Source organism: Helianthus annuus, chromosome 8 (assembly GCF_002127325.2).
Source record: "Helianthus annuus cultivar XRQ/B chromosome 8, HanXRQr2.0-SUNRISE, whole genome shotgun sequence".
Classification (NCBI taxonomy): domain Eukaryota; kingdom Viridiplantae; phylum Streptophyta; class Magnoliopsida; order Asterales; family Asteraceae; genus Helianthus; species Helianthus annuus.
In genome coordinates this window covers 14,352,414-14,365,885 of record NC_035440.2, presented here as the reverse complement: position 1 = coordinate 14,365,885, position 13,472 = coordinate 14,352,414, and the positions used below count along the sequence as shown (strand labels likewise).

The window sequence follows — 13,472 nt, the reverse complement described above, 5'->3', positions numbered from 1 at the left end:
CAAGAAAAGATGTTGAGAGGGTTTTTCGTGTTTTAAAGGGTAGATGAGGCATACTTAAACGACCGGTTCGTGCAATGAATAAAAAAACAATCCATAGCATAGTATGCATGTATCATATTACACAATATGCTAATAAAAGAAGATGGATGTGCAATATCTTCAGATTGGGTGGCGGATACTCCCACACAAGCTCCCGTTCCCGAAAATGTCTAACAAGACTTGCGGAACGAAGAAATTCACTTTCGGTTGAGATATGATTTAGTTGAACTTGTAGGTTTTTTAGGTTTGGAATTTCCGGACTCGTACGAGGAGTAGGTTTTCTTTATGTACCTTTTTATTTTTATATGTTTATTTTTAAGTTGTAACCTAAAAATATGTCTAGAAATATTGTTTTTTATTTAAATGAAATTTATAATTTTATTGTTTTATTGTTAATTTATAATTTTAAAAATAAAAAAAGCCCATCACTAGTAATAGGCACCCATAGTAAAATCCATCACTAGTGATGGAATCAAGCTCAATGATGTGGCAGACAATGATTTGGTGTAGTAAGTGATGGAAAGCCATCACTAGTGGAGCGTCCCTACCCTCCTAAGAAGTTATTAGTCAGTAGTGGTGGCGGTATAGTGTTTGTCCTTTACCAAAGTGATGGAGGTTCAAATCACTTCTAGACTATGGTAGTGTATGGTATGTAGGAATAAGAGATGGAATGGAATGGGCTATTGTGATGGAATAAAAAACATGTGTCTGGTTGGTCAAGGTAATGGAATTATCCATTTCTTAAGGCATTTCATTCCCTCAAATTCATTCTATCCACCACTTGTTCCTTTTCACCCTTCATCATCAACACCGCCCACCGCCCGCCATCGCCACCCCGCGTCACCGCCACCCGCCACTGTCTAACCATCACCGCCAGCACCCTTCGCCACCGACCATCGGCACCACTGCCACCGCCGACCTTAGGCACCGCGCGACACCACCACGGACCATCGCTACCCACTGTGGCTACCATCCACCACCATCGTCGCCGTTGTCCACCACCACTGTAATCACCCTTCGACCACCGGTGCCACCACCGACCTCGGTCGCCGACCACCGGCGCCAACGCTGACCACCATCACTTCCCATGCTACCACCCGCCATCCACCGTCGTCGCCACCCTCCGCAACCACCGACCATGACTACCACACGCCATGCCACCCATCGCCGATTTTATGCTTTCATCTTTTTCTACCTACCAAACAACACAAGGTAATGATTTATTTCAGTCCTACATGGTAACCAAACAAGACCATAGAATGGTAGTGATCTATTTCATTCATTTGTCCATTCCATTATCTCGTTTATTTCATTTACTTATTCATTCCATTACACTATACCAAACAAATGTGTTATGAAATAACAATCACACTCAATAACTAGCAAAAATTTCTACCACAACAGCGTCTCGTAGTCAAAGGGGCAATAACTAATTAAACCGTCTAATAACTAGATGTTGTGTTTTAACGGAAAATGAAATTAAAGAAAATACAGAAAAAAAATTAAAAGTGTGATTGTTTACAGATGCAATCTAGATGCCTTCCTCTTTGGCGCTCACCATTCTAAGGCCACAGGGTGTGGCTTAACGCCACCCCGCCACCTCAACATATTTACGGCGCCCCTAGGCGCTATCCACCATCCCCTCCAAGTTAAATGGAGGGCGCTAAAGGGTCTCCGCCATAGATATCATTTACGAGGAAGGTACCTGTTATCACATTGTCGTCCTGAACAGCTTCCTTTGCATCCATGCGGAAGACCCTAGCATTGGTCTTCTTTCCCTCCTCAGCCTTCTTTGCAAGCTTTGGGCAGTTGGTCCTCAGATGCCCTTTTTCATTACAGTTATAGCATGTGGCATCCTTGATTTTCTTACAATCCAATGCCTTGTGGTCCAATGACTTACAAATCCCACACGCTTTTGGCTAGGACTGGGACTTCGACTCATACCTGCACCTCCCAAAATGATGCCTCTTACAAACTTTGCACTTGGGTTTATCACCCGTCTCCTGATCTCCTTTCTTGGATCCCGACCCTTTCTTGTGGTCGTTGTTTCCCTTGCGCTTCTTGTCTGAGCGCCGTGAACCATCATCTTCTCGTTTCCTTTTCTCGGCATCCGCAGCTCTCAGCGATCTCTGTCTAACTGCGTCCAGCATGAGGGACAGAGATATGTCAGCTACTGATCGGAATGTAGCGGGCCGAGAGGCCTTAACACTTGCTTTTATTTCCAGGGCCAGACCCCCAATAAAACGAGCTATTCTCTTAGGTTCAGGTGTCACGAGGTAAGGAACTAACCTCAACATGGTATTGAAGCTTGTAAGATAAGCCTGGCAATCCAGGTTCTTCATGACCAGGGATAGAAAATCAGATTCTATCTTTTCAACCTCGTGCTGAGGACAATAGTTCTCTTTGATGAGAGTAACAAATTGCTCCCAAGACATGTTGTACAAATGTACTTTCCCGGTGGCTTGAATCAACGATCTCCACCATGCTAGGGCTTCACCCTTAAAAGACTGGGATACATACTTCACAATATCCCTTTCAGCACAACCACTAATGTCTACCACCGTGTCCATCTCATCTAACCAAGTCATGCAATCCACTGCCCCCTTCTCCCGAGTAAAATCCCGGGGCTTACAAGATACAAAATATTTATACGTACAGGACTTGGTACGTGGGGCATCATCAAACACTATCTTCTTACGTGGAACACAGTCATGGGTTGAGGAGTGTCTATCATCATCTTTCTTAGACACATCCCTCTTAGACTTGGGTTGGACAGAGGGTGGCTTGCTGTGACCCTCCGAATGAGTCTTTGACCTGGTATGTGGTGTAGACAGGGTCCTACTTTGAGTCTCGGAAGACTCACTGTTTTGTCGCTCCAAAGCCCTTGTAACAGCATTATCAACTAGTGTTTGCAACTCTGCACCAGTCAGCTGTATTCTAGCATCATTGTGGTTCTCCACTGGACGACTGTTTACTTCGTCTGGCCCCGCCATGTAGCTTCAATTGCTACATAAAGAAATAATAGGCAAGGTTTTATTTAGAGGCTTATTGAGAGATTTATAATTTATTAACCATGGTTTTAAATAGCCATTACTGGTTAATTTGTTAATTATTTATTTATTCAGGACCTTTATTAAAATCCTATATCACATTTTAATATTTGCATAAAATTCAAGTCCCAAGGACGGTTATAACCAAGATTTTAACAGAATCAAGGTATTCGGGTCTGAATCACAGTTCATTACCCTATTCCAGACAGTGAGTTACAGACTTCTACTGTCTTTCAATCCCAGAGGACATTAATTATTACCCGTAGGCACTTCATCCTTAAAGGATGGCTATTTACTTACAGGGAATTTTAAATTAACCCAATTTTCAAAGATGGCCTATGTGATTTTTTACTGCATCACAATTTGCCCAACATGTTAACATACTTACAGATGTTAACATAAATTTGGAATCTTTTAGACAGGTTCTACCATCTTGGCCATGTCTGCGACGACACGTGGCTAGGTTTTACCCCTAAGATTCTCTTTTTAACATAACGCAGATCAATCCTAAGTTGAGACGTTAATTATGGATCTGAATCTAATTATGGAGGTACCATCTTGGCCTTGTCTTAAAATGACACATGGCTAGGTCTTGTCCCTTTTTAGATTTTGCCATTCTATAATAATGGTAGATCTTCTTTATTAGGAATGTTATTTTCATTTTACCTTTTTATTTTAAGTTTATGCATATACTTATTAATAATAAACAATCATGAAAATTTAAATTCAACCATTCCATTAATAAAGATTAAACAGTACACCATTTGCCCTAAACGGGACTTCTACAAAATAACATGCCCGCGCAGGGGCGAAATACAAACAAACAAACAAACAAACCCATGCAGGGGTTAACTGAAAGACATGCCCACGCAGGGATAGAATTCTAAAAGACAAGCCCACGCAGGGGCTGAGTACAGAAACAAAAAGTCCACGCAGGGACTTGATTACAACTAAATAAAATAAACAACGAGATCTTCAATGACCCCTTCTTTTGGACTTCCCTTTGATCAGGTCTGACAACCCCTTGAAGAAGCCTCGAGTGTTACTACGCTCGGTTTGAATCTCCCATTCATATCGGTCCAATCTATCGAGGACCTCTTGTTGGCATTCCGGCGGGATTAGCTGCGGCTGCGGCGGCTGGTACAGAGGTTGAGGAGGTGGCGGACGCTGGTACCCATAAGTTGGGTAACCAGTGGTCCAAAGACCACCATAGGGTCCCTCTGGGTGACGAGCATTGTAGTCCCATGCTTCCTGGTATGGGTCCACGTTGGCATAGTCGTACTGCGTATGAGTCGGCTACTCAAAAGGGTTATACGCCACTGATCCGGTGTAGGCAGGGATTGGGTTATCAAAACCACTGGTGGTGCCGTAGGCGCAGAGTTGATCTCTGGGATGGGGTTTGATGGTCCCCCTATCTGCGGTTCTTCTTCTTCTTGGAGTGGCGGATAATGACTGCCACTCGATGGCTGAGGAGTGCTGATACGGACTCCTCCTTGCACGGACATCCGTACGTTTGACCTCCTTCGCCTCGGCGGCTCCGGAGGCGGTTGATGTTCCACTGGTGGTGGTGGTGGCGAAGTGACTGCCACAAACCGGGGATCCTCGGAAGGATCCTGCTGCTGTTGCTGCTGTTGCTGCTGGTATGGGGACGAGTGTTCAGAGGGTGTGAAATACCAGTCCCACTGGTTAAACCTCGCCTGGTAGCTATCAGGACCACGGTAAGGTGATCCATGGAAAGATGACCCATCAGAGATTTCGATGGGGTGGTTCGGGGTCCCAGTGGCAGGCTCCATGGGATCCGTATCTTCGTCCATGTCATTTTCACCCGAGAAGTGATCCTCGGGTCCTAGTGGGTTAAAACCCACGGGTTCTTGAATGAAATTAGCCGGGTTGAACCGGCATTGGAAGGCAGGGGTAGGGTCACCAAAAGAATGGTGGGAGTTTGACTGCTGCAACGGTATGAAGGAAGGTGGAGGGTGGTCGGGCTCGTTTTCGGATTGCGGCCCGAAAGAATGCAAATAAGACGGTGAGGAACTTAAGGAGACTGATCGCCTCCCGGGTTCAACGTAGACTCTCCACAGCTCCTGCGGGCTAGTGCTCATTGTGATAGACGGGGTACGCCGATGCGAAGGCCCGACTTCATGATAATGGCCCGTAACTGGGCCCTTGCCTCTTCCTCTCAAAAATCTTGGCGGCATTCTTAACCTGCAAACATGATTAAGATAACAAACAAATATATACTAAAATGAAGACCAAATAAAACAAAACAAAACAGAGTTTTTCCTATGTTCTTTGTCTAGACTCGGAACTCGAGGAATGTGCATTTATTTAAGTGAGATTAAACACAAAAGGCTAGTGTTTAATTCACTCAGCGTTGGCTCTGATACCAACCTGTCACACCCCTAATTTCCACATGTCACCGGTGGGCCTAGTGGGGGGTTCCGTGACGTAGTTGATATCGTCATAGTCAATCAATACAAAAATATAAATGCACAGCGGAAGCAAAAGAAAGATTTATTCCAACCAAGTAAAATTGTAATATTCAGTATCACAACAGTTGAAATAGATCACAGGCAGGTCAAGACAAAAAGGAAACTTTTTATTCAACAGACTTTATGCATCCTAAGCTTGCGAGACTTATACTGATGCTAAGGAGTGGCCAGCCTATTACGCGTAGTACTTGCACTTAGCCTTTTTGGAAAATACGTCAGTTTACACTAGTAAATACAATTTAGCTGACTCATTTTGAAAAGGTTTAAAAAAAAATTTATTTGAATGCCCGCGGCACAAAACTTTTTATAACTTGGGATCATTGTTTGCTTATAATCTTGTAAAAGAATTACACGTTTGTTATGCGTTCAGTTGTCCGGGTCGTACCGGGTTAAAGATTAATAGACACACCACATAGTATAGTTCCGCCGCGAGATTTCTTCTCGTACCGACTGTTATACTTTATTTATTTAATGCACTACGGGTGTACGCCTACACCCGTGCGCGAAGGTCGTGGCCATTCTTTGAATGATGCCAAGGATATCCGGGATATGGTCATTAAACCCCCAAAGGCGTTAAACAAAAAAAACAACATTTTCAAACGGGTTACTTTGACAACACTTAACCACCGACCGGTTAAGGTCAATTACCCGACCAAGCGGTATTTTATATACCGTACCCCAAGCCTGTATAGGGAAAATAAGTTAAAAGTATTTACCTGAGCTAAATATAAATTTAATCCCAGCCGCATCAAATCAGCAAGTACAGATAGCTTTTACTAGGCTCCTATATCTGGAATTAAGGTTTTATTAACCTATTAGAATCCTAACGGGTCTTAAGCTTAGACCGGTTAGTTTTAAATGAAGATTACGGTTTCAAACACATGATAAGGCGAAGACCGTTTTACAATGTGGTTTTGACTCGACAAGCTTGCATGCTTGTTTAATATGGGTAACTTAATCACATTCTGGATTTTGAGATAGAAATGATGTGGTTTGACCCGTTTCGGCTAAAATGGGTAAACTAGTTACATAAGCCGATCCGAACGCGTAAAGTGCGTAACGAGTAACCATAAGAGTCATATGTTGTGATATCAGTAAGATACATTCCATTATGCCCCAAATGGTTTTACACCAAAACTATGCCTCATAAGGGCGTTTTGGTCATTTTAAAGGGTTTAAAAGAGTTTAAATAATAACCTGAGTTACAGGTCTGATTAAATCAGTAAATATACTTAATTTACTAAGTCATAACAGTAGGGTATCATATATATGTGAAATTTATTACTTATAACCATACTATGCTCCGTAGGGGCATTTTGGTAATTTCACATAGTCCTAAAGGGTCAAAGCTGGAATTCTGAGTTTAAAATATTTGCCTACTGTTAAAATATAAGAATTTACTGAATACATCAGTAGGTTTCAACCCCATATGCTTAAAAAGGTTCTAGCACATACTTATGCGTTAAAAACGCTTAATAAGGCGATTTGGTGCCATTTCCGGGTTTTGTATAGAAAGCTGATATTTTTAAAATTCCAGAAGGCTCAAAATACTTTATTTAACATATTAGATCAGTAGAAAATGGTTTGGGGTCAATAGAATTTATAAAACTCATTTTATAGCCTAAAAGGGCAAAACCGGCATTAGCCGAATTAAGCTTAGAATACTAAGTTATGCTCAGCCTAAAATTAGATAAAAATCTTCAAAAATCCCAAAATATTATTTTATAACAGTAGGTATAAAGTTCTGTATAAAAATTTGGGTTTAGATAGGCTATATGCAATTTACGCCATTTAATTACTAAAGAAGCTTCTAATTACGCTAATGAGCATAACTCTTAATCTACACCTCAAACTGATCTCAAATTTTAGGTGCAAGTTTATAAATCAGTAGCTAAGGTGTCTACCCTTTTACATTTTCAAAAATCATATTTTAAGGTCATTTGGGCATAATGGTCAACATATAAGCATTTAACGGAAACATGCATGTGAATAGGATTTCTAATGAACCAAGTTGTATAATCTCAGAGAGTTATACTAGCATATAAATAGGTCCAAAAGAAGCTCTAAGGCAATCCTAAACTTGGCTTAAACGGGTCAGAACTGAAAGTCAAAGCAGAAGTCAAACTATGCGACTTTCGGTTTCAAACCGAGCCTAAACTGAAAATTATCGAGTTGAACATGTTGGGACATGTTCTTACATTAATTACCAAGTTATTTTAATGATCAAATAGGTTGCATGTATCCTACATTGCTAATTATGCATTAATTTGAAAGTAAGCATTCTGTTGACTTTTTAAGATAAGCTTTGACTCGACAACTAACATAGTTAGAGTGGGAATCTGGAAATACCCTTTTAAGGGTTTATTACCCACATAATTAGCTACTTATAGGTATTTTTAATTCGAGATTTTACTAGGTAATTATTGACTAATCTCGAAGTCAAACCTTAATTACGACGGTTTGACTTTTAGCTAATTAACTAAGCTAAAACGAATTAAGAAAGGTTAAGGACACTTACAAAAGTCCTAATTATAATTAGGGACCACTAGGAAATTGGCTTGATGTCCAGAGAGCTCCAGAGATGATCTTTTGAAAGGTTGTAAAAGAATGAATGAAATGTTCACAACTTCATGCTCCTTATATATGGAATTTGATCATCTAGGATCATGCCAAGGGAGTCTACAGGTGATACAAGATCATTACAGGTGCCCCCTATGCATGAAATACCATTGGGGCAGCCCCTGGTATGTAAAACAAGAGATTGAAGTCGGTTAACAGCCTTAACAGGCACCTGTCCACGTTTTCTGATACTGGGCTGCTCTCGCGGGCCGCGTAACCCTTAAGGGTTTCTTACGCGGGCCGCCTGGCCTGCTATGACCAGCTAAACAAGTTTCAAACTTTGCACTTTTGGTCCCTGGTCCTTTGTAACGTGTTAAGTCCTATTTTTGCACTTTTGACCTCTTAACCTTATTTTTAAGGGCTTTAGGACTTTTACTAACTTAGTTAAGACCTTGACTAACTTTGAGATCATCCATAAGGCCTTAGAATTCAATGTTGATGCTTTTAACCCCTCGTACACGAATTTGATCATAACTTTCTCATACGATAACGAAACTTTATGAAATTTTTACCACATATTCTAGTGAGCATAATTTACCGTTACAAAGCTTCGGGTCTTCTAAAAGGTCACTCAGAGGTATACTTTGCACATGTTGACACATTTAGCCCCTGTAGTTTGTAATTTCTCACTTTCTTTCATATTTAGCTTCGTATGATCCATGATTTATTCGTTTGAAGGTATAAACATCTTGTAGGGCTATTTTTTAAATATAATTATCCATCGTTGATACTTTGGACCCTTATATTCACATAGTTTCCCCGTTTGTCAACATTAGTCCCTCTAAAGTATTCTTTCACACGTTCAGGGCTTATGACACGTGTTCATACATTATTGGACATAAATTTTCAAGGTGTTACATCCTTTGAAGGAGCTCACTATCGACGATCAGTTGCGATTCATCGAAGAACCAGTTGAAGTCACGAATCGGGATGTTAAGGTCCTCAAGCACACCAGAATACCTCTTGTCCGAGTTCGTTGGAACTCCCGTCGTGGCCCAGAGTTCACCTGGGAACGAGAAGATCAAAAGAAACTCAAGTATCCCTAGTTGTTCGAGAACAATGCAACCACTACTGAGGCTGAAGCTACTACAGAATTTCGGGACAAAATTCCAAATCAACGGGGGGATGATGTGACACCCCAGGAAAACCAGTAAACTGAACAACACAACTAGCTTCCTCAGTAAACGCATGCTAAATTTCGGGATGAAATTTCTTTCAAGTTGGGGATAATGTGACAACTCGAGTTTCCAAGATTCCGTTTTCGCATCAAATGCACGTTAATTGTTTAAGTTGTTGGTTTACACGACTTGTTTGCTTTGTAACCGTACACGTTACACGTTTATGATATGTTAAAACGTATTGAGATTGTTGCATCTATGTGTTTAGTGTTATATCATGTAATATGTTTGATAAACCTAAGCTATTTAAACTTTGAATGGCCCGACGAAACAGGATTGTTTCGCCATGAACACACCAACGAAACAAAAGTGTTTCGCCATAACCCATAGCGACGAAACAGATGTTGTTTCGTCACAAGCATCTCGACGAAACAGGCGTTTCGCCGGCTCACTAGTTCGCCGAGGCCCAGTAAAGGCCCAGTTTGATTTTATAACAATATAGAGTATCACTAGAACACGCATTCGGTTGTTTTTGCAAACCCTAGTTCTCTCTCCCTCTCTGTTAACTGACGGCAACCATCACTGTCACCCTTGGAGACTTTCAAGTCCTTCATTCTAATCTCTATACCTTTCGGTTAGTTATTTGCTAATATCTGATTTCTTATGAAATTATTACGTTTACTGTGGTGATCCTTGAATGCATGACTACTGTATGATTGTTAATAGATTTCTGTAGACTAGGGTTTAATGAAAGATGATAGTAATGAATGTCTGTGATCACAGTGATTTGAAAACATGATTCATCGATATTATGTAATGCTTGATCATATTCCCTGTGAGTGTTGTTGGTGGTTATTATGATACGTATGAACGGGAATGATACTTGTAAACCCTATTCGGATTATGTGACGACAACATGTTAAATCTGTTAACGATTAGGGTTTCTTGGTGTTTGATATTGTTGAAGCCATGAACTGTATGCTAGATTGTTAAGATTATAATACACGATTACTGTATAATTGTTGATTGTTTGATGATGATCGGCGGATTAGGGTTTTCTGTGTGTAACTGATAACTCGACGTAACTGATTTGTTGGACGAAACGCGTATCATGACGAAACTGGCACGACGAAACATAGGGTGTTTCGCCGAGGATGTTCACGACGAAACATAGGGTGTTTCTTCGAGGGTAATCACGACGAAACAAAGGTGTTTCGTCGAAGGGGATTCACGATGAAACAGGGGTGTTTCGTCGAGTGGGTAAACTGCACAGTAACTTGGTTAGGTCTGTTAAGAGTTAACTGGGTTAGTTAACTATTATTGATGATGACTTGTATGAACTGGTATAACTGATAAATGCTATGTGTTAGTGGTTACTTGTATGAAGGTGATAATCTTGACTGTTAGTTGAACTTTGTGAATGTCAACTGATTATGTATACGTGCGCACTCTAGGCCTTGACTGATTATTTGTGAGCATATACCTTAGCATACCGAGCAAACCAAGGTAAGTTCACACTTTTCCAAGGCATGGGATTCCCGATAGGTTGGGAATAGGATTTGTATGACTACCCGTACTTTCATCACTACTAGACTACTTACCACCGTGCTCGGTTTGGGAAGGACGCTAGTGCTAAAACCTACGTAAAACCTACGTACTAATGTCCTCGGTTTGGGAAGGACACCAATGTTAGAACCTACGTAAAACCTACATAATAATGTCCTCGATATGGGAAGGACACCAGCGCTAAACCTACGTACTCGCTACGTACTGTCCTCGGTTAGGGAAGGGCACTTACGTAAAACCTACGTAAACTCATATTTAACGTCGTCCTCGGATTGGGAAGGACACCTATAGATACAACTAGTCTAGTACATACAACATGGGAAGCCCCCACTTATTATTGTAAAGGTTTGGAAATAAAGATACTGGGTAACGCATGGTCATGAAACGAGCTTACAATTTCTGAAACGAACTCATTAACTGAACAATCAACTGTGAACTCGCTCAGCTTTGTTGTTGACTCTCTGTTAGATTCATTGTAGGACGTTAGGTACTCATGGAGCTTGCACTGGGAGGCGCAGTCGTTGTGGGACATGGACAGTGGGTGCCATGTTAAAAACATTATGACATTTTGAACTTAATACTTATGTTGGGTTTTCATGTTATGCTTCCGCTACTTAAACTATGTTTTGTTTGGACACCAATTGTATTGTGTTAGATTTCATAAACTACTTTTAATTATATGCTATGTTCAATATGATTGGTGGCTTGATCCTGGTCAGTCACGCCTCCAAGCGGAGATACTCCGCGAGTGGATTTTGGGGGTGTGACAGTGTTGCACTAGATACTTCATTCTACGCAGATGACGTGGAGTATAAGTATGGGTACTATCTCACAGAAGGTATTTATCCGGAGTGGGCGACGTTTGTGAAAACTCTTTCGTGTCCAGATGACGAGAAAAGAATGTATTACAAGAAGAAACAAGAGTCAGCAAGAAAAGATATCGAGCGGGCTTTCGGTGTGTTAAAAAGAGATGGTCTATCATTGCCCAGCCGTCGAGGATAGTTGAAAAAAGTAAAATGTGAAACGTCATGTATACGTGCATCATCTTGCATAACATGATATTGGAGGACTCGGGCAGAGCGTTTTGTGGAGAAAGTTATGATGAAAGTAACCAACCGACGAACCCACTACTCACATACGCTGAAAAAGAAGTTATCCGAGCGAGGATACGTGACAGGGACACACACCATAACCTTTGAGCTGATCTGACCAAGCACCTATGGTTTTATCGTGAATAAGGAGAAGATGACAAAGACGACAAGTGATTTTTTTAGTGACATTGTATTTTGTATTTAAATTATGACATTGTATTTTTTTTATTTAAATTATGGCACTTTATTTTTATTTTTATTTCAATTATGAGTTCTAAATTAATATATCAAAATTAAATAATGTTTAAATTTAAATAAAAAAAATAATTAGGTAATGATGATGAGCGCTTTAAAACATTGCATGCAAGTCAAAGGAAGAGGCTTTAAAGCCTCCTGTATGATGTGGCAGTGAGGTGACGTTGAAATGACGTGATAAAGCCCCCTAGAAGCTTTATACCACACTCTGTAGCTAATGGCTAAAGCACCATTGACGTCGATGTTTACCGCCCGGCCCATGTTTACCGCCCTAGCCGGCTAATGTGGCGCGGCACAGCATTGGACAATACATAGACTAGGTCTAAAATTATATGGTATTAAGATATAATAATTTATTCTTAAAATATCTACTATAAAAATGCAAAAGGAATAATGTATTAATTGTACTTTACATAGCATCTATATCCGTCTAGTTATATTGGGAAGCACAGCGACTGTCATAAATGCAAACACGTATCATTCTAAGAACTCTGAAAATTATTCATCACAAATGCAAACACGTATCATTCTTAAAACTCAAAAAAAAATTATTCATCATGCACGCATTAAATATGTAAAATATCTAATACATCATATTAGGGGATATTATTAATTTGTTTGTGTGTATATATACACACACGTATCATGTATGTTAAAGAGAGAAAAATATAGAAGAACAAGGATGAAAAATACACAACAAGCTTTGATTCTATTCATCATCTTTTTCCTCCTATTATCCGGTAATTAAAACACTTCTACTCTATCTTAAACTCGTCTTATTATCGCTTTAGAGCTTTCCATCATGTTTAATCTAATATTTGGGGTTTCCAAATTATGTGTGAAGGGATGAGGTCCAGGACAATGGCGGTTGGAACTAGCGGTCTACGACGACCTTGTGATAACGGTTATCATTGTACACCATGGTGCGGAGATTGTGGGTATTGTGGTTGTGTCAATGGTGAATGTGTTAGTGATAATTGTCCTCCAGCATCAAGAACTCGTAAAGTAAAGGATAGCGGTTTTGAAGGATAATGTATGTGGTGAAGAGGCGTTTGTTGATTATTATATTCTAAAGTTATGCGATCGTCAAATCGATTCGTATATGAAAAAGAAAATTAAGGTTCTAGATGACTGCTATGTTTTTTTGTTCTTTTAATAAAAAAATTTCCACACTTTCAATAAACCAAATGTGTGTATGATTCATGAAATGTTTATGAACTAAAATTGAAATTTACGTAGGAA

At 40.2% G+C, this 13,472-nt stretch overlaps 1 long non-coding RNA gene across 1 annotated transcript; it reads left to right on the top strand.

The window, feature by feature from the left end:
• Positions 1 to 12,811: 12,811 nt before the first annotated feature.
• Positions 12,812 to 13,472, top strand: LOC110870858. The gene is made up of 2 exons (XR_002553305.2): positions 12,812 to 12,970; positions 13,075 to 13,472. It is a non-coding gene; the product is annotated as an uncharacterized LOC110870858 (long non-coding RNA).